We start from the raw sequence: 22,449 nt of genomic DNA, 5'->3' as shown, positions 1-22,449 counted from the left end.
TTCTCCTGAGTCTGAGGAACTGGCCAAAGGGAAGGTTCTCTCGCAAATGGCAAGGGTGTGCACAGTCAAATAATAGCAAACAGTTCCTAGCTGTTGGTTTCTCATGGGTGGTGGTTTTTAGGGTGCCATTAGTTGCAATAATGTTAAGGTCAAGGAAAACTAGTTGTTCTTTACTCTTTGTTAGGGTGAATTTCAGGAACTGATCCTGCACGTTGAGCCATGCCAAAAAAGGGGCTATTTGTGTTTCCTCCTCTTTCTAAATGACTAGGATATCGTCAATGTATCTTTTCCCTAGAGTGATGTTTTCCCTATATGGGTCTTAGCAAAGACAGGAGTCATGCCCCCCTGCCCAATGGCCATGCCCAGGGGACTTCTGTCCCCTGGGCATGGTCATTGGGCACAGTGGCATGTGAGGGGGCCCAAGTTAGCCCCCCCCCATGCCACTTAAAAAAATATATATACTTACCTGCCCTCACCATGGATGGGTCCCCCCATCCATGGGTGTCCTCCAAGGGTGGGAGGCGGTGTCCCTGGGTGCAGGGAAGGGCACCTGTGGACTGCTTCCATGATCTCCCTCCATGGAAATGAGCCCACAGGTCCCTTAACGCCTGCCTTGACCCAGGCATTAAAAAACGGCGCAAATCCGGCTGTGCACCATGTTTTAAGGCCCCCTCCTCCTGTGCGTCATTTTGACGCCAGAGGATAAATATGGCGCACATGCCTTAGAGTAATTTTTTGCACGGGAACGCCTTTCTTGCATGTCATTAGCGCAAGGTAGGTTTTCACGTGCAAAAAATGACTCAGATTCCATAACTTTGGAGCTAGACGGGATTAGCCAAAGTATAAATATGGAGTTAAGTTTGCGCCGAATTTGCGTTAAAAAAAATGACGCAAATCCGGCGCACACAGAGTATAAATATGGGCCTAAGTCTGATAAGATTAACAAGGGTGCTAAGAAAATATGTTATAGATGGGGTAGAAGTAAACATTTGGCATCATCAGGAAATTGCCCTGCAACAAAAGCCAAATGTTTCAAGTGTAACAAAATTGGCCATTTTTCATGAGTATGTAATGTGAAAAAAACAGCATACAAAGACAGTGTGAATTTGGTGCAGAACGACACTGAAAAGGAGCAAGAAAGTTCATCAGATGGTGACGCTGAGGTATTGATGTTAAGGAATAAGGAAGAAAATGTAAACAACAGTATAGCCCAAATTGTTAGCGATGACATGAATGTGAATGTGTTGCAAAAATGATCAGTATAGGCCTCCACCATGTACAGTTTTAGTAAATGTTTTGTGATACAAATGTGCGTGAACTCTTGTTCTCGGTATACATTGATTGATCAAGAAACATGGCAGAAAATAGGAAATAATAAATTGCCTACAACCAAGGTAGAGTTAGTTGGATGTGGTGGTAGTAAATTACCAATCCTTGGGTGATTCCAGACTTAAATAGTATTTAAACAAAGAGAGGCCACATTCTGGATTTGTTTAGTAGAGAAAGGACGATGTTTGTTGGGGTGGAAGGAACAAAGAGCACTGAACATGATATTGAATTTGAAAGCTAACAGGTAGAGTGATGGAGTAAGGAATTCCCAAGTTTGTTTGAAAACAAATTGGGGTGTTTAAAGAAATTTGTTCATAAAATTGTTTTAAAAGAAGGTGCTTTTGCAAATGTTTGTAAAGTCAGAAATGTACCTGATGTGTGAGGGAGGCATTAAAGGCTGAATTGGAAAGAATTGGGTACGAGTGAATGAATAGAGTCATCTGAATTAAGCCTGGTAGTTCTAACTCACAAACCCAGTGGGAAAATTAAGATGTGTGTGGACTTAAGAGTACCTGGAGTACCTGGAGTAAGAGTAAGAGACTTCAATAACTGTCAATGGGTAGACCGACATCCTATACATAAATAACATAAATGAGTTACTAGTGAAAGGAGGAAGGGTGTAATCTATGCTTGATTTATCAAGCACATGCCATCAAATTTTATTGCACCTGACTCGAGGCATTTAACGTAATTTATAACACCTGAAGGAGCACTTAGGTTTGTATGCATGCCTTTTGGTCTTGCGTTTACTTCTGCAGTATTTCAAAGGGTTATGCAGAACTTACTTGGGAACTTTGAGAATGTAAGATTCTTTCAAGATGACTTATTGGTGTGTGCAGAGACTAATGAAATGCATGAAAAATTATTAGGAAAATTGTGTGAAACTTTGGAAAAGGCAGAGCTCACTGTGGAAATCAGCAAGTGCAAATTTGTGCAAAAGAGTGTAGAATATTTGGGCAACCCAATATCATACGAAGGAATAAAACCCAAGATTAAGTTAATGAAGGCTATAGAAAAAGCAACAAACCCAGAAAATAAAGATTAACTAAGATCTTTTTTAGTACTGGCAGAATATTATGTGAAATTTGTAAAGAAGTTTGCGGATAAGGTACAACCTTTGCGGGTAATGATGAGAAAGGGACAAAGGTATGAATGGAGGAATGAATGCCAGCAAGCTTTTGAAGGAATGAAGAACAACATTATAAATGCAGTGCAGTGAAACCATTTGATATTCATGATCATACAATCATATCCACAGACACTAGTACGAGTGGTTTAGGAGCAGCTTTGTCAGGTGTGTGATGGGAAAGAAAGAGGGGTGGCATTCACCTCCAGGGTAATAAAAGGATCAGAAACAAGTTACTCCACTATAAAAAGGGAGCAGTTGCTTGTTGGTGGGGACTGCAACATTTCTGGGACTATGTTTGGGCAAGAAGATTTGAATTGAGGACTAACCTTAAACCGCAGGTGGATGTATTTATGACGAAAGGTGCAGGACGAGCGTCACCAAGAATTGCACACTGGATATCTAGATTACAAGAGTATATATTTAAAGTGAAGTATGTACCAGGAATGCTGAATGTTAATGCTGGCTGTTTATTGAGACTACCAGTGCAAGAAGCTAACAATGTGGAGGATGAGGAATGGAGGGTAGCTGATATAGTGGATATAAAAATGAAATATATTTTTGAAGAGGAATGGAAAGATGTGATGAAGAAGGATGATGAGATGAAAAGAATTGAGAGAGGTTTACCTGTAGGATGGTCAAAGTTGGGGGAAGATATGAAAATATTGATGAATTATAAAAACATTTGATCAGACCAAAATGATATGATAAGGAGAGGAAGTAAATTTGTGGTGCTGCATTCATTAAGAGGCAAGATAGTGGACATTTCAAATGAAGGGCGTGGAGGATGTCTGGAATCAACAGAAGAATTGTGGTGGCCAGGAGTGGATCATGATGTAGAGAGGTTTGTAAAAGGTTGTGTGAATTGTGTGTGCAGTGATAAAATACATATGGTGAAGGAAACACCTTTTATTCCGGTGCCATTTCCAGGTAAAGCTGGTAAAAGGTGGCAATGGATTTAAGTGGACCATACAAATTGGAAGCCATTGGAAGAAAGCATGCCTGTGATGGGTCGCTCCATTCCGACCCACACAGTTCTCTTACTTGTGCTGACCCTGCCACACACGACCTGGTGCATACTGTAGACCCCGGCGATTTGATTGGTCGCTTATGGCAACCGCGGGACCAACTGCGGGTTAAAAGCGGAGCGTCAGAGAGATCGAGGAGAGAGGCGAGAGGGAGTGGAGACATACGAGTGACAAAGGAGGAACAAGAGGACGAGGAACCCACCATCGAGGAGGAGGACGGCCGGAAGACCGAGCCGACGGGAGCTGGAGTACCACAGAGGAGACTTGGAGACAGCTGGCCCGGGGAGCCCGCTCCTACGCCGCCACGCTTCCGGAGAAGTGTGGCCTCTCCAGGTACGGAGACGGAAGCGGGGAAGGGAGGCGGGAGGTGAGAGGAGCGGGGAAGAGGAGGGGAAAGAAGGGAGAAAAGGAGAGGGTGAACGGGCACTTGTGATGGTGAGCACTGCGGGGAAAAGGGGACGGGCAAGAAAACAATAGCAGTCATTCAGATACAGAAAAGAAAGGGAAGAGAAATATAGGAAATACGATACCAAGAAGATAGAGCATACACAGGAAGAGATTTACGACTAAGTACACTAAACGAATAAACGAGAGAAAGAGAGAGAAAGAAAAAGAAGAAGAAAGACGGAAAACAGTACATAAGCAAGAAGCGCAGGACGCAAGGAAACAGGCAGGAAGGAAGTCTGGCAGGAGAATCAGAAGAGGGACAAAACAGGCGAAAAGAAGTAAGACAATAAGAAGACAGCGGAGACAGGGACAAAGAGAGTGAGAGAGAAAAGGGAAAGACGAGAACAGTTAAGCCTTAACAAGCCTCCCCACTTACCGTATCTATTTATTTTCTTGTTTCCATGCTCCCCGCGAGGCCTGGGAAGGAAGAAGAAGGACGAGCCAAGAGGACCTACTGCTATTCCATAAACTTTGTACATATTACTCATCGTATAAACTGTTTCAAGAACCAATAAAAGACAGTTCTTTGAAACCACGATATTGCTATTCAGCGTCATAAATTTGCCATCCTCGCACAATGCCATAGGGATGATAGACTATTATTCCAAATGACCCAAGCTTGTCTGGTGAATGATGTTAAATCTCGCATTGTGACAGAACTTTGTGAAGAGATATGGAGAAGGGAAGGTTATCCAGAACAACTTGTGACATATAAAGGTCCCCAGTTCATGTCAGAAGAATTTGAGAATTATTTGATACGTTGTGGTGTAAAACATGTAAAAACATCAGTAGGACACCTATGTGAAAATGGTTTAGTGGAGCACTTTGACAGACTCTTTGGAGAGATATACAAATCCCTGTGCAAAATGGATGGGATTGGAAGGGTGAAATAAAGAAATTATTATGGTATATTATACTACACCACACTCTTCTACATTGGAGACACCTTTTGTGTTATTGAAAGGTAGGAAACCATGTACCAAAGCTGTACCAGGTTGGATGGGAAAACAGGAAGGAAGAAAATGAATAAGAAGGATTTGTTGAAAAGAGTGCAGTAGAAGCAGTGTATTTATAGCAAGGACAATGAAGATAAGGAAAGAAGGAATCAGTATGTATGTGGAGATTTCATACGAACAGACTTCTGCGTAGTATGAGAAAGGGGATGTCCAAATGGTCATTACCCAAGAAAGTAATGAAGGTGAATAGATATAGGGGGTCATTGCAACATTGGCAGTAAAAGCCGCTTACCGCCGTGCAGAAGACCGCCAACACACCGCCGCGGCCGCGGAATTCCGCCACGGTCATTATGACCCACAGCTCGGAATCTGCCAAAATCCAAACACCAACACAAGTCCGCAACTCCAAAGGTCAGTGATAAACTGGCGATAACAAAACCTCCACAGTCACGCCAACAGGAATACGCCCACACTATCACGACCCACGAATCCATGCGGCGGTCTTTCAACCGCGGTATTCCATTGGCGGTACACACCGCCACGCTCAAAATACACACACATTTACAAAACACTACCACATTGGACAATTCGAAATACACACACTTGATACACATACACACACCACTCCCACACATCCAATACAATATAAAACACCCACCCACATCACCCACAAACCCTTACGTCAACAATTGCGACAGAAGGCCAGTGAGAGACACCACCAGAAAGAACAATAGCATCCACAGGCACCCTACACCAGCACTCACACAACATCCAAGCACCTCACACAACACACCTCTAAATATAACCCCACACATCACAACACACACCACCCCACACATCACCCACACCACCCCATGGCACCGCAAAGACACCCCAGGTTCTCTGAGGAGGAGCTCAGGGTCATGGTGGAGGAAATCATCCGGGTAGAGCCACAGCTATTCGGATCACAGGTGCAGCACACCACTGTAGCTAGGAAGATGGAGCTATGGCGAAGAATCGTGGACAGGGTCAACGCAGTGGGACAGCACCCAAGAACACGGGATGACATCAGGAAGAGGTGGAACAACCTACGGGGGAAGGTGCGTTCCGTGGTCTCAAGACACCACCTTGCGCTTCAGAGGACTGGCTGCGGACCCCCACCTCCTCCTCCAGAACTCACTACATGGGAGGAGCAGGTCTTGGCTATACTGCATCCTGAGGGCCTCGCAGGAGTAGCTGGAGGAATGGACTCTGGTAAAGCAAATCTTTACTACCTTATCCTCCCCACCCCACCTGCATGCCATCACATACCCCCACCCTCGCCCTCACCCCCATCACTCAAACTCCTCACGTATGTCCCAGTATCACAAACCACACATCCCAAACCCAAGCCCTGCATATAACACCAAAGCATGGACACCCATCACCAAAGCATGTCCACTGCACATACCCATACACCCCCCTAAACCATTAACACACAAGGTCCTACACAAGAATGCAAACATTGGGGTACAGGGTCACCCACCCATTGCACACCATGGCACACACAGATGCAATAATCATGCCTTTACACCCCTGCAGGACCCCTACCCAACGTCACCGGACAGGAGGGTCCAGACATGTCCACTCCACCCACAGAAGAGGCCCACAGTGATGACAGCAGCTCTGTCCAACTGGATCTAGATAAACAGCCCGGCCCATCTGGGACCTCAGGACAGTTGGTTCCCCTCACACTGGCACAGGCCACTACAGAGCTTCCCCCCTCTGGAAACACCAGCACAGCACCCACCCAGCGGGCCCATCCCTCTGTCCCCAGGACAAGTCAATCAGCAGTGTGTCCACCACTACTGGAAACCCAGGCTAACCCACCACCTCAACAACACCAGGGACCTGGGGGCAGTGGCATTGGGCACACGGTTCAGGGGACAGAGGCCCAGGAACACAGGGGAACTGGGAGGGCTGCTATGCGACAGGGGGAGGACAGGCCCAGGGAACCCACTCTCCACGAGGCCCTCTCCAACATCATGGGAGCCTACCACCATTCCCAGGAGACGATGGCAGCGGTACTGGCCATGTTTCAGGAGACCCAGCGGCTGCAGGAGGAACAGTATCTGGGCTTCAGGGCGGAACTAAAATCCATCAATTCCACCCTGGGCACCATTGTAGGGGTGGTGAAGGAACTTGTCAACACCAGGAGGGACACTGTGGCACAACAAAGGGCCCCTGACACTAGGCTGGACGATGAACTACCCACCATCTCCGCCGGCGCTAGTGGACAGGAGGCACCGCCACAGGACCATGACACCAGAACCCCACCCCCTTCAGATGGAGAACCACTCCGCAAGCGGTCCCTGAGATCCAGGACAAAGACAGAGAACAATGACAAGACCCCTGCCAAGAAATGAGACCACCCTGATTTGTCATCCTTCTGTCCCACTTTGTCACCCTGTCCATACTTAAACTGCCCCAGCTCCGCTTCCCATGCCCCTTTGGACATTGCACCTGTGAGACAAATAGACTGGACTCCACCATCACCCCTGACCATTTTACAAACCCCTCCACTATTTAGCACTTAAATAAACACCATTAACTCACAAAACACTCTGGAGTCAGTCTGTGCTTTCACAAACATGCAATAACTGAGGGAGATAGCAATGTCCATTGTATTGTCAACATACCTATGTCACACAGCTCTAGTCCATGCGGAAACAAAGCAGATGTCACACAGTGGGACCCACATCTGTGAAATCGTAAGGGAAAGTGACAACTCAGTGACCATACACTGGGTGAAAATGACAGACAGATGAGAGGCAGTAGAATTAAATCAGATGTAGCAGGCTGTGTTGTCTTCTTACCTGTGTCTCACTGGAAGTATTGGTGGATCACTGTGTTCCTGTTGTCTATGTTCTCTTCTTCTGCTTCCTCGTCTTCACTGTCCACAGGCTCCACAGCTGCCACAAGACCTCCATCTGGACCATCCTCCTGCAGAAAAGGCACCTGTCATTGCAAAGCCAAGTTGTGAAGCATACAGCAGGCCATGATGATCTGGCATACCATCTTTGGTGAGTAGAATAGGGAACCACCTGTCATATGGAGGCACCGGAACCTGGCCTTCAGGAGGCTGAAGGTCCTCTCTATAATCCTCCTAGTTTGCCCATGGGCCTCATTGTAGTGTTCCTCTGCCCTTGTCCTGGGATTCCTCACTGGGGTCAGTAACCATGGCAGGTTGGGGTAACCAGAGTCACCTGCAAATGGCGAGGGACAACTGTTAGACACACACTAACTCATAGGGACATCCCCAGACCCAGATACCTAGTCACACTGTATAGGGTCCATGTCCTCACCTAATAGCCACACACAGTGCCTCTGGAGTTGCCCCATCACATAAGGGATGCTGCTATTCCGCAGAATGTAAGCATCATGCACTGAGCCAGGAAATTTGCCATTCACATGGGAGAAGTACTGGTCGGCCAAGCACACCATCTGCACATTCATCGAATGGTAACTCTTCCGGTTTCTGTACACCTGTTCACTCCTGCGTGGGGGGACCAAGGCCACATGTGTCCCAACAATGGCACCTATGATGTTGGGGATATGTCCCAGGGCATAGAAATCACCTTTCACAGTAGGCAAATCCTCCACCTGAGGGAAAATGATGTAGATGCGCATGTATTTCAGAAGGGCAGACAACACTCAGGACAACATGTTGGAAAACATAGGCTAGGACATCCCTGATGCTATGGCCACTGTTGTTTGAAAAGACCCACTTGCTAGGAAATGGAGTACTGACAGGACCTGCACTAGAGGGGGGATTCCTGTGGGATGGCGGATAGGTAACATCAGGTCTGGCTCCAACTGGGCACACAGTTCCAGGATTGTGGTACGATCAAGTCTGTAGGTGATGGTCACATGTCGCTCCTCCATTTTCGACAGGTCCACCAGCGGTCTGTACACTGGAGGATGCCGGCAACTCCTCACCTGCCCCAGCGGACGTTGCCTATGGAGGAGAACAGCGAGCAGAGAGTCAACCAACTCTGAGGTACGTAAACACAACTTAACCGGAAAATGTTTGCAAACAGACATATGGCTGTATTAGTGTTTAAGCAGGGCCTAGATATGTGTGACGCAGTCCATAATAATGCCATGTGGGCCCCTGAAATGGCGGCTGCCTGACCTGTAAAGTGGGAGAAGGGGATATGAGGTAACTGCGCTGGCGTTGTACACCGTCGCAGTAGGCAGTCGAAGACCGCGGTGCAATCCTGCATTGGTTAACAATGGTTAACATTGGACCCTATGGGTCCCAGGAGACAATGATGATGTACGCCGGCGGTGACGGTACTCACCGCCGCAGACGAGACCGCCATTTTCTCTCTGTTCAATCACTTGATACCTGATCTTCGACAGGAGAGGACCTACACTTCAAGCGCTGCTGTGACCTCAGTCTGGAAGAGACAATGGCTTGTGTTTCTGGGGAAAGGGCCCAGCCTTCAGCACAGAGGAATTGGAGAAACTAGTGGATGGGGTCCTCCTCCAGTACACGCTACTCTACGGTCCTCCAGACAAACAGGTGCGTACACTGTGAGCATGCTGTATGGACAATGCCTGTTTGGAGTGGTGTGGATGAAAAATAGTGGGGGGGGGGAGAATGAGGCGTGCATGAAAGGACTGTGAGTGCATGTGCGTCATGCCAAGGGTAGGGATGCGGGCCAATGACTGTGACGGTGCGGACGGTTATATCTTCTCCTTTTCCCCTGTACTATTCCTGTAGGTCAGCGCCCACCAGAAGGATATTTGGCGTGCCATCACCAAGGAAGTCCGGACCCTGGGGTCTACAACAGACGGAGCACCCACTGCCGGAAAAGATGGGAGGACATTCGCCGCTGGAGCAAGAAGACGGCGGAGGCCCAGTTGGGGATGGCCTCCCAATGTGGGAGGGGTGCCCGTTGCACCATGACCCCCCTGATGTTCTGGATCCTGGCGGTGGCGTACCCGGAGTTGGATGGGTGCTTGAGGGCATCACAGCAGCCACAAGGGGATGAGTACACTCTCATTCAGCTGATTCAGCGCGCATTGTAGGTGTCTGGGACGGGGAGGTGGGCTGTGGGTTCCCCTAGGCCAGGGCGAGTTTAGTAGGCAAGGTCCCTTCTGAAGGCAGGCCCTGTGGCACCCCACCCCACCTGTGTACAGAGCCAACTACACCTTGTCAGGCTCTTGTGACATCCATGTGTGCAGCAATCGGGCATAGCCTTGTAACCTATGTCCCTGTGATTGATTAGGGAACTCCAAGTGCACGGCGTAGTGCAGCGGGCTTCTGTGTCTGTAGTGTCCACCAACGGTAGCGGTATTGCATGCACTCAACATGTCTTTCTTCTGTCTCCCCCCCATTTTTGTGGTCTCCCTGTTCTTGTGTGCATTAGCATCCTTAGGCAGAGCAGTGGCACCGGAGCAGGAGGGAGCTGCATCCCACATGGCCCTGGAGGGTGACACAACGGAGTCTGAATTCACCAGTGGGACAGGAGGCAACGGGAGCTCCATGGCGGGGACGGGAGCTGAGACCAGCGATACGGACTCCTCCTCTGATGGGAGCTCCCTTGCAGTGGCGGTCCCATCTGTGCCCCCGCATCTACAGGTACAGCTGCCATCCCTGTAACCACTAAAGGTGTGGGATAGTTGGGGTTGAGGGTGGAGTTGGACCAGTGTTCCCTCAATTGTCAGTACCGGTTGGGTCGGGGTTTGTGATGGGAGGAGAGCGTGTGTGGAGAGTGTCTCTAGAACGGATGGCTGTGTTGAATGGGGGGGGGGGGAGTTCCTTTACGGACTAGGTGGTCTCACACACATAATAGTGTCTTGCTTCATCATTTGACCACCTAGCCCCACCCAAGTAAGATGATACTACTTGGGCGGACTTAACCTCTTTGTTAAAAGAACAAGAGGGAGTGCTGAAATTAAACTTACTGGATAAATAACAGGGATCCAGATAGGGTGAGAATAAAATTACCATACATGTCACCTATATCAATTAATTAAACTTTATTGGAGATGCATGTTGGTAAGGTTAAAATAGGGGAAGAGAGAAGGCTCACTAGAGATTAATGTCTCTTAGGGGCATATTTATACTCTGTCTGCGCCGATTGTGCGTCAAAAATTTTGACGCACAATCAGCGCAAACGTTGCCCCGTATTTAAACTTTGACGCCCGCGGACGACAAATACCCGCCGTGTGCGTCATTTTTTGGATGCAGCAACCCGCCTTGCGTTAATTATATGCAAGGTAGGCGTTCCCGTCCAAAAAATGGCTTAAAGGGCCGTGCGTCGTATTTATGCTTCCGGGCAAAAATTACGCACGGCCGGGAGGCGGAGCCAGAAAATGACGCACAGCCCGATTTGCGTCAAAAATTAACGCCTGGGTCAGGGCAGGCGTTAAAATGGGGCAAACACACCTATATTTAATCAGAACACACAGAACAAACAGCAGAGCAGCGGAGCAGCAACAGGGAGCCATGGAGGTCATTCTAATCCAGCATGCACGCAGACGCAGAGCCCAGCAACAACAACAGCAGCTACAACAACACCAGCAGGGACCCCAAAGGCAGCGCAGAAGGCAGGAGAGGATATTCCGCCCAAGAACAACCCTTCAGGGCCTCAGGGAACACGACATCATACAGAGGTACCGGTTGAACTGGCAGGCCATTCAGCAGCTGCTGCGAAACATTAAACTGCAGTTGGCCCCCACTTTGGGCCAGTGAGCGCCAAAGATTCCGACGCTACTGAGGCCGCCACGAGCAGGATGAAGCATTCTGGGCACAGAGCCCCCTCCAGAACCAGTGGAGAATGACATCCACTACCTCAGTCCTTGGCAGGATGAAGCACTCTGGGCACAAAGCCCCCTCCAGAACCAGTGGAGAATGACATCCACTACCTCAGTCCTTGGCAGGATGAAGCACTCTGGGCACAAAGCCCCCTCCAGAGCCAGTGGAGACTGTTATCCACTTGAGAGACTGTGGCTTTGCACTCCCCTGGATAAAGCAGTGGGCAACCCACCCACTGTAGAGACTTGAGAGACTGTGGCTTTGCACTCCCCAGGATGCAGCAGTTGGCAACCCAACCACTGTAGAGACTTGAGAGACTGTGGCTTTGCACTCCCCAGGATAAAGTCGTGGGCAACCCACCCACTGTAGAGACTTGAGAGACTGTGGCTTTGCACTCCCCAGGATAAAGCAGTGGGCAACCCACCCACTGGAGAGACTTGAGAGACTGTGGCTTTGCACTCCTCAGGATAAAGCAGTGGGCATGGAGCCCCCTCGTGGATCTGGCGTTGTGCACTCATCTGGCTGAGGTGCCCCCCCTTCACTTCCCCCTGAGGTGCCTGTTTTATTTCTATCTGATGCCCCTGCAGTGTTCTCTCCGTCTTGTTCGGGTATTGAGTGTGCGCGTCGCCCATGCATTTTGGGCCCAGTGGTCCACGGACTATGATGGTGGAATCCCTTGCACTTGTATTCTTGGTGTATATATTTGTTTATAGTTTGAATATCTTTGTATATGTATATATTTTTGATTCATGTATTTGAATATATTACAATCATTCGACTCATTTCCTTTTTTTCCTTGCATTCTTCCAGGGGTGGTTGGGGGGTGTAACTGTAATGTATCATGATGTATTAGTGTGTGTGTTGCCGTGGGTGAGGGTGGGGGTGGGGGTGTTGCGTGCTGCGTGTGTGTGTCACTCTCTTTTTCTTCCCCCATTCCCTGTATCGTAGGTGCAGTACTCACCGTGGTCTTCGCCGCCGTCTTTGTTGTTCCTGGTAGAGAAGCAGGAAGATAAAGGCTGGCAGTATCTGGAGCTCGGGTTCCATGGCGTCCTGATTCCTCGTGGGGTGGGTAGAGGTGAGCGTTTTCCCTTCCAAGTCCTGTTTCCGTCGTGTTTTTGTTCGCAGTGAATCTGCCCCGGAAAAGGTGGCGGATTGGACTGTTGTAATTCTGTGGGCGGTACATTGTCTTCCGCCTGTCTGTTGGCGGTTACCGCCGCGGTGTTTGTTTGTACCGCCGTGGCGGTCGGAGTGTTAAAGTGGCTGTCTATGTTGGCGGTTTAAGCCACGGTTGTGATTCTAATTGTTTTCCCGCCGGCCTGTTGGCGGTTTTACCGCCGCTTTAACACCGACCGCCATGGTTGTAACGACCACCATAGTGTTGAATTAGATGATGGAAGGAGATGGAACATGAGACGTGTGGTCAGGTGCAATGAGACAGAGTTGTGCAAGTGGAAGGAAAGTGAAGACAAGCATGTGAAAAAAGGAGAAATGTTGTGGAAAGTGAAAGACGGCAAAAGAATGTTGGCAAATGAGGGAGAATGGGTCAAGATGAGTAGATGTGGTAGGAGAATCAAATTACCAGAACATAAATTTTTTTTTTACATATTGAATAAAAGTTTGGTGTCATGATATGTTTAATGAATTGCATATATAGTTATTAATATAAATAGTTGTTATATGTACACTGCATGTAGAAAAAGTAGAAAGTTGTTTGCATATATGTATAAGGAAATGTTCCGTTATTTTTGTTGGGAAGGGAAACATGTTATATTGTGACTATGGGTCAGATGTACAATACTTTTTTCCTTTCACAAACGGCCTGATTTACAGAATCGGGCTGTTTGCGACAAAAAAAAAGCATTTCTTAATGTACAACCCCAATTTTGTGATTTGGTAATCTATTTACCAAATCGCAAAAAAGGTTTTTGAGTTGCAATTAGGAAGGGGCGTTCCAAGGGCATCCCATCCTAATTGCAAGTCGCAGTGGTATGTATGATTGTTTTGTGACAGTGAATGCAGTCACAAAAACAACTGCAGTTAACACCAATTTAAAATTGGTGGTAACCCATTCACAAATGCCTTTGCCTACTCTGAAAAAATGAAAAGAAAACTTTTTTTTATTTTATTTTAAATGCATCCCGTTTTCCTGCATTAAAAAAAACACTGCTTTATTTTAAAAGCAGTCACAGACATAGGTCTGCTGTCCCCAGCAGGCCACCATCCCTGTGAGTGCGGCCATTCCAAATTGCGACCTACCTCATGAATATTGATGAGGTAGGTCATTTGTGACCCCATTGGAAATCACAAACAGTGTATTTAACACTGTTGTAAATTTTGTTGTGCGACTCGCAATTTGCGATTCTCAAACCGATCGCAAATTGCAAGTCACAAAACAAAAGGTCCTACATCTGGCCCTTAGTGTTAAGATGCTTGGTAGTATCCTAGCAACAAAGTAACCAGAGAAGAGACAGAGTGTGAGGCAGAGTTGAAACATGCTGGGCAGTTGTAAACTGGAATCTGGCAGAGTTGGTCGCACACTTGTGCTGAGAAATGTGCTGCGAAATAAAGAAGAAAAAACAGCGAATTGGTGCAGCATTTCTTTTCAGGGACTGAAGAGATGAGAGATGATGAATGAGTGATAATGGTTGACAGATGAGTATGTTTTTAAACAAGGCCCAACTGGTACCAAACAAAGACAAAAATGTTTAAAGAAATCACAAATTGCTGGGACCGTGGCTATAATGTGTCATGGAGGCTTGGTTTGGGCATAGCACCCCATCCTACCCTAAAAACAGACTCCTCACCTGCAGCTCAGAGGGAAAATCAACGATTTACACAAAGAACAGAACAACCCTGTTCTTCAACTGCATTCTGTACAAGGCTAGCCACCTCGGTTCCCTAGGCATTAGTGACAACTCATCTTAGAAAGGGAATGCTTCCTCTATTTTGGGGAATGAAAAAAGTGAATACATTAATTTACTTGTGTGGATTCCTATCACACTTTGGAGACCATGCATCTGGCCTCCAGTTATAAATGGGTCATCACTTAGTCAGGTCAGTATGGGTCCCACAGTGGTTGTTGAGGCTGAGCCCTGCTGAGGCCCACTCAAGACTTGTCTCCATCTATAGGCTTAGATGGAGGACGTTTGATTTTTCTATAGCAACACCTGTTGATAACAGCACTTGAAGAACTCTATTAAAATAGTGTTAAAACTGAATATTTTTAAAACAGAACATCTTCCTTATTTTGTCCTCTTATGTTTTGTTTTCCTTTGGTGCAGAACAGCAAAAGTAAACATTTACATGTGTGGGGTTTCCCATGAAGCTCTCACTTCTCAGATTGGTGGGTTTTCAGATAAAGTCCGTGTCAGACCACCTGTGATTCAGTGGAGGCAATAAATGCGGGACAAATCGATTTGGAATTGTTTCAATTGTTTTTGTACTGCATTTAGAAAGCAAAGTATAAAGCACTGCTTAAAAATGAATTACTATTATGCCAGAGCAGCTGCATTATTATTTTCTGTCTCATGTTCCCTCACCCAGGTGTAATGCCACCCTGCCCCGGGTATGCTAGATGCCATCCTGCCTGGTGGTGTGACCTTCATATGGGTCCAGTCTATGCTCCACTCCCTGGATATGCACAAAAGGCTTTCCAGGTTTACCTGCACCAAGCCCTGGTTAGGGAATGTCACCCCAGTCCATCGGATAACGGTGCTCCAGAGGAACTGCATGACAGATGCATTTGAGAAGTTGTGTCTCCAACTTGCAGACACTGCCTCTGGTCAAACACAGAGGTATAAACACCGTGCAACAAGAATGGCCACCCGAAGCTGGTCTATCTGGCGGGTGGCATATACTACAGCAACCCTGTGCAGAAGAACTGTTAATGTACAGTTTGAATTTGGCCTCCTAAGTAGTGATGTATCAAGGGCGTTCCAAGAAATCACGTCTGCTGTTGAAGCTATACAGGCTGACCACATTGCAGGTGTCACAGGCAGGCAAGGTTTGGATAGTGAGGACCGATCGAGCACCGGCAGTGTGTTTACTAAAGATGCCAGGTCATTGAGATGTAGCAGCAGCTGAAAACATGCACCGACCCAAAATGAAAATAGCCCATCTGCTCAGAGGGACAAGAAACATTGAGCTTACTTTAATGATTTGCTTTTGATTGCTCAGTGCAATAATATCTGGTGACATAGCCAGCAGAGTGGTATTTTCTTTTACAAATTTGTGTTTTGTTTCATTCCAGACTACATACCTGGCATTAAAGGATATTTTATTTATATGCATCAACATGGTCTTGTGTTCCTTTAACATACATAAGGCATTTTTATTGTTGATTTACCACCAAAGTAATGTGATCCTTGCATCTTCTCCCCTGCACTGTTCTGCTCTCATCTGTCGGCTGGTGGACTGGTGGAACCTGATCTTAATCCTTTGAATCTGAGGCTGACACCTCAATGTATAGGCCTCTCCTGGTGGCAATATTGTGTAGCATGGCACACGTTGCTACTAACATACAAGCAATTTTAGGTGCATATTGTAATGAGCCTCCACTCTTGTGCAGGCACTGGAAACAACCTTTCAGTAGGCTAAAATGTCTGCTCTATCACACTCCTGGTGCGACAATGTTATATTGATGCTCATTTTGGGAGGTGGGAGCAAGGTATGGAGTGATAATCCATAGACGCAGGGCATATGCACTGTCACCTGCATAACAGGCATAGTTGTGAGGCTACATGAGAGATTGACTAGGTGACAACAAACACATATCTGTTTATAATTTGCTATTCTGTACATAATATTTATCCATTGTTATTAATTGGGTCTCTAGTTGTCAGTCAGTTTACACCCTGACCAAGTAGGGACCCTCAGTCTAGTTAGGGTAAGGGAGTCACACACCTAAGATAACCGCTGCTCACCCCTTTGGTAGCTTGGCACAAGCAGTCATGCTTATCTCAGAGGCAATGTATAAAGTATTTGTACACAAACACAGTAACACAGTGAAAACAATACAAAATGACTCAACACCAGTTTATAGATAAATAGCCAATATTTATCTGAGTAAAACATGACCAAAACGACACAAATCCAACATACACAAATAGAGTTATCACTTTTTAAAGGTTTCAAAGAGTCTTGGGCCCTCATTACAACCCTGGCGGTCAGTGTTAAAGCGGCGGTAATTCCGCCAACAGGCTGGCGGAACACAATGTACCGCCCACTATATTACAAGGCACTAATCCGCCAACTTTTCCGGGGCGGTACCAATGCCATCAAAAGCACGGCGGAAACAGTCTTAGGAATGGAAACCACTCACCTTTCAGCACCCTACGAGGAACCAGGACCCCATGGAGCCCAAACTTCAGGTGCTACCAATGTTGGTTTACCTTCTCTTCTACCAGGAGCAGCTACGACGGCGGCGGCGACCATGGTGAGTACTGCACCTAGCACACAGGGGAGGGGGGGAGGAAAAAGAGAGTGACACACACACGCAACACCCCAACCCCCACCCTCACCCACAACACCATACACACAAATACATGCCGCAACATTACATATACACCCCGTAACCCCCTGGAAGAACGCAAGGACAAAAGGAAATGATTGTAATGAGTGTAATCATCAAAAATTCAGATATGGAAAAAGGTCTGTAACAGATCAGTATATACAAATATGTACAGAAACTACACAAGTCCGGATAGTGTTCCAATCATTGTCCGTCGACCAGTGGTCCCAAAATGCATGGGCGAAGCCCACACATGATACCTGACTGTAAACGGAGAGAACACTGCTGGGGCATCAGGTCGAAAATAAACAGGCATCTCAGGAATAGGGGGGGGGGGGCACCTCAGCCGGATGAAGGGACGATGCCACTGCTCCATGAGGGGGCTCCATGCCCCCTGTTTTATCCTGGGGAGTGCAAAGCCACAGTCTCTCAAGTCTGTCAAGTGGGTGGGTTGCCCACTGCTAGGTCCTGGGGAGTGCAAAGCCACAGTCTCTCAAGTGTGTGACATGTTCCAATGGTTTTGGAGGGGGCTTAGTGCCCAGAGTGCTTCATCCTGCCAAGGACTTGGGTAGTGGATGTACCTCTCCACTGGTTCTAGAGGGGGCTTTGTGCCCAGAGTGCTTCATCCTGCAATGGCCTGGGGTAGTGGATGTATCTCTTCACTGGTTCTGGAGGGGGCTTTGTGCCCAAAGTGCTTCATCCTGCGAAGGACTGGGGTAGTGGATGCATCTCTCCACTGGTTCTGGAGGGGGCTTTGTGCCCAGAGTGCTTCATCCTGCCAAGGCCTGGGGTAGTGGATGTATCTCTCCACTGGTTCTGGAGGAGGCTTTGTGCCCAGAGTGCTGCACATGCTGTGTGGCAGGTCCCATTTCCTCACCTGGGAGTGTATGCCACGAGGTTGCCTGGGAACAGGTAGCATGATACTCCATGGAGTCAGAGACACACTCCACCCTGCTGCGACTTTGCCTGCCAACTGCTGGTACTAACAGTGCTGGTTGTGGTGCCTCATGTACGCTGTGCAGGGTCCAGGATGTCTCCTGCAGCCTCTTATGGCTGTCCACTGGGAATGTTGTCCATGTCGGCTGTGGTGGCACTGTCTGTGCACGTCGTGGGGCTGGTGGCGGTGGCAGCGGAGGTGTCTTTGAGCGGAGATGCTACCGGTGGTGCATGTGTCAGCACCTGTGGAGGGTGTCAGCAGGACGTCTCCTGCAGCCTTGCACGGCTGCCCACTGGGGATGATGCTGGGGACTGTTGCTGAGGCAGCAGACGTGCAGGTGGGGGTGCAGGGGGTGGGGCAGGAGGAGGTGCAGGTGGTGGTGTCCACCGCCGTACAGGTTGCTGCTCTGTTTGCCAGAAGGGGTGACAACAGTCCCTCAGCTGGAGGCTCCGTGCCTGTACTGACTTCCCCTTAGCCTTGTGTCCCTTTCCTACCTTGGAAGTGGCTGCTGGGACCTTGGCACTGTCCCCTTTTGGCTTGGAAGAGGCCTTGCTGGGTGGTTGGTGCGGCTTTTCCCTACGGCATGTGGGCACCTTCTTCACCTTGGCAGGTGGCAGAATGGGCTGATCCTTGGCCTCGCTAGGTGGCACTCTGGCAGCCCTGATGGGTGCTGCCTTCGATGTTCCCGGACTTGCAGGGACCACAGTGCTGGAGGATTAGGTGGCGGAGGTGCTGGGCTGGGATCTGGACATCCTGGCCCTAGGGAAAGGACAGGGGGGAGGTGTAGGGAAGAGGTCAATCTTAGCCAGGAAAAGTTTTTTAGACACACTGGGACGGGAAGATGGAGGGGGTTTGGGAGTGGAAGAAGAGGTAGTGGTTGTAGGAGGTGTACGTCTGCTGAGTTTGGATGAAGGTGCATGGGCTGGAGGCTGTTGTGAGGTGGATGGCTGTTGAGTGGGTGTGTGCCAGCGTTTGTGTACTTTGGTAGGAGGGCTCACAGACACACTGGGAGAGGACAGAGGGGACGTGTGTATGGTAGTGGGGGTGGTGATTGCACGTGAGTGGTGTGTGGTGATGGGCGTGCTGGTGATGGAGGTAGTGGCTGAGGATGTAGTGCATGCAGGTGTGAGTGGAGATGGGACTGGGAGGGAGGAGAGTGGAGGCAGTGAATGTTGCTGTGTCTGCATGGGGATGGTGCTTGTGTGAGTGCCTGTGGGATGTGTGGTGCTTATGTTTGCCATGTCCACTCTTGTGTGTTGATGAGTGTGCATGTTGGTCTGATGGTGTGCTTGGGATAGGATGAGGTACAGGGGATTGGGTCTGGGTAGTGGAAGTTGGAGGGGGGAGGCTGGACACAGGGACAATGGCTGCCATCAGTGCTGAGGCCAGAGCCTGAAATGCTCTCTGTTGGGCTGCCACGCCAGAATGAATGCCCTCCAGGTATGCATTTGTTTGTTGCAAATGCCTCTCGACACCCTGGATGGCATTCAAAATGGTTGCTTGCCCAACACTGAGGGATCTCAGGAGGTCAATAGCCTCCTCACTGAGGGCAGCAGGGCTGACTGGGGCAGGGCCTGAGGTGTCTGGGGCAAAGGAGATGCCCACCCTCCTGGGTGAGCGGGCACAGGAAACACGCTGAGGGGCTGCTGGGAGGTTGGTGCTGGTAGGGGGTGTGGCGGCTGTACCTGTTGATGCGGTGGGCACAGAGGTGCCCGCCACCGCAAGGGAGCTCCCATCAGAGGAGGAGTCGCTGTCGCTGGTGACTCCTCCTGTCCCCGTCATAGAGCTCCCCTCGCCCTCCATCCCACTGGTGCCTTCAGACTCTGTTAATTCACCCTCCAAGGCCATGAGGGTTGCAGCTCCCTCCTGCTCCGGTGCCAATGATCCTCCGCCAGATGATGCTAATGCACACAAGGACAGGGTGACAAAACAAAAAGGGGGGGAAAGACAGAAGAGACACATGGTCAATGCCTGCAACACCACTATCATTGGCGGACACAACACACAGGGAGCAGCCCTATACACTAGCCCATGCACTAACAGTTCAGGGGAAACGCACATGCCCATGGGGGACTCTGCCTAGACCCATTTGATGCACAGCTGGAACCCACCGGAGCCTGACTAGGCGTAGAGGGCCACTACCACTTTTGGGGTTGGATTGGCACTGAGCCTGCAAAACAATGGATCTACCTTGGTGCGTCTGCCCTGGCCTAGGGGAACCCACAGCCCACTTCCCCCACCCAGAAACCTCATATAGCACGCAGAGTCAGCTGAATGAGACTGTACTCACCACCTTGTGGCTGCTGTGATGCCCTCAAGCGCCCAGCCAACTCAGGATATGCCACCGCCAGGATCTGGTACATCAGGGGGGTCATGGTGCGACGGGCACCCCTTTCATGTTGGGAGGATATCCCCAGCTGGGCCTCCACCGTCTTCTTGCTCCAGCGGCGAAGGACCTCCCATCTTTTGTGGCAGTGGGTGCTCTGTCTATGGTAGACCCCCAGGGTCCGCACTTCCTTGGCGATGGCACGCCAAATACCCTTCTTCTGGTGGGTGCTGACCTAGAGGAAAAGTGAAGTAAGAATGGATGACACTCCCCCGTCCGGTTCTTCTTACTCATTGGCCCCAAACCTCCCACCCTGGCCCAGAAAAACATACACTTACCATCCTCACATGCTGCCCTCTGCCCCGTCTTTTCCATCCACTACACTCCCTACATTCATGTGCCATGCATCATGCTCACAGTGTACTCACCTGTTTGTCTGGAGGGCCGTAGGGTAGCGTGTACTGGGGGAGGACCCCATCCACCAGTTTCACCAACTCCTCCGCAGTGAAGGCAGGGGCCCTTTCCCCAGACACTGTAGCCATTGTCGCTTCCAAACTCAGGTCACAGGGGCACTTGCAGTGTAGGTCCTCTCCTGTTGAAGGACAGGTAGCAAGTGAGTGAACAGATAGAAAATGGCGGTCACGTCCGCGGCGGTGCGTACCGTCACCGCCGGCGTACTTCGTCATTGGCTCCTGGAACCCATAGGGCCCAATGATAACCAATGCTGAATTGCGCCGCAGTCTTTGACCGCCTACCGCGACGCTGCACAATGCCTGCGCAGTTACCTCATTTCCCCTTGTCCCTCCTTACAGGTCAGGCAGCCGCCATTTCAGGGGGGCACGTGGCAGGGCAACTAACTGCGTCACAGCACTTTTGGCCAGGAATACAGACAGACAGTGCCACACACCTATTACATCACGATTGTTCTAAACAGCCTTGTGAAACCTTTGTGGTGTATGACCCTCTGCTTACCCTTCTCCTCCATAGGGCACTTCCGCTGGGGCAGGTGATGAGATGGCGTCATCCTCTGGTATACAGACCCCTGGTGGACCTGTCGACAATAGTAGACAGACACATTATTATCACCAACAAGAAAAAGAGGAGGGACCGGGAGATTACTTGGTCCAGTGTACATTCTCCCAATAATAGTACGACAAACCAAAGGTTCACTGTTCCATACAACGGGAAGATAAGTGAACTAGGGGACCTGAATTATCAGGAGCGAGTGCCCTCAAGCATCACAATGTATGACTGGCATCATCATCGGGTAATGCTTGTCGCCAGGCCGGCAGTGCAACGCCTGACGGGCTCCCCACAACGGGGGGGCACTAAGCCCTATTGTACCGATGGTCACTACAAAGGTAGCACCATCTAAACGGACGTGCCTACACTCAAGCACCCGTAAAAAAGGAGAGAACAAGAAAAAATTAAGAATAAAATTGGTTAGACATTGCTGCATATATCATCATTTTAATCAATAGTCAGAGATGATACCAAGATAAAAAACACAGGAAAGTACTAAAAATGAGTGTCAATGCTCAATGACTTTCAGAGAACGGAAAGAGGGGAGTTCTGACTATTTACAAAACTTCCTTAGATAAGGTCGACATGTTTCGCGTCGTGCGGTCCTCTCGGATCCAGTGACGCTTCATCAGGACCAGAACAATCAGTATATAAACTCCTCTCCAAATACACAAAAAAACAATAATATGAAAATTACAACAATAGTTAGTATAGGCCGGTCACTTACATTGAAGTACACTAAGCCAGGTCAACAGTCAGGTCATCGGTGTAGTGGTGCAAACATTGTGCAAATAAATCGCAAAGAACGAAAGAGGACAATGACAAAAAGTGGGCTTACCACCCCCAAGTCGGGAACAGGCTCCTTGGTAAGCACGTCCCAAGGACTCGGCTAACAGCTAAAATATGGTGAGCATAAGTAGTCAATCAAAAAAATGTATAACAAATTGTTTGTCATAAAAGCTAGGTAAACAATCCCAAATT

This window comes from Pleurodeles waltl, chromosome 4_1 (assembly GCF_031143425.1).
Source record: "Pleurodeles waltl isolate 20211129_DDA chromosome 4_1, aPleWal1.hap1.20221129, whole genome shotgun sequence".
Taxonomy (NCBI): domain Eukaryota; kingdom Metazoa; phylum Chordata; class Amphibia; order Caudata; family Salamandridae; genus Pleurodeles; species Pleurodeles waltl.
The sequence above is the reverse complement of the archived record's forward strand: the minus strand, read 5'-3'. Positions refer to the sequence as shown.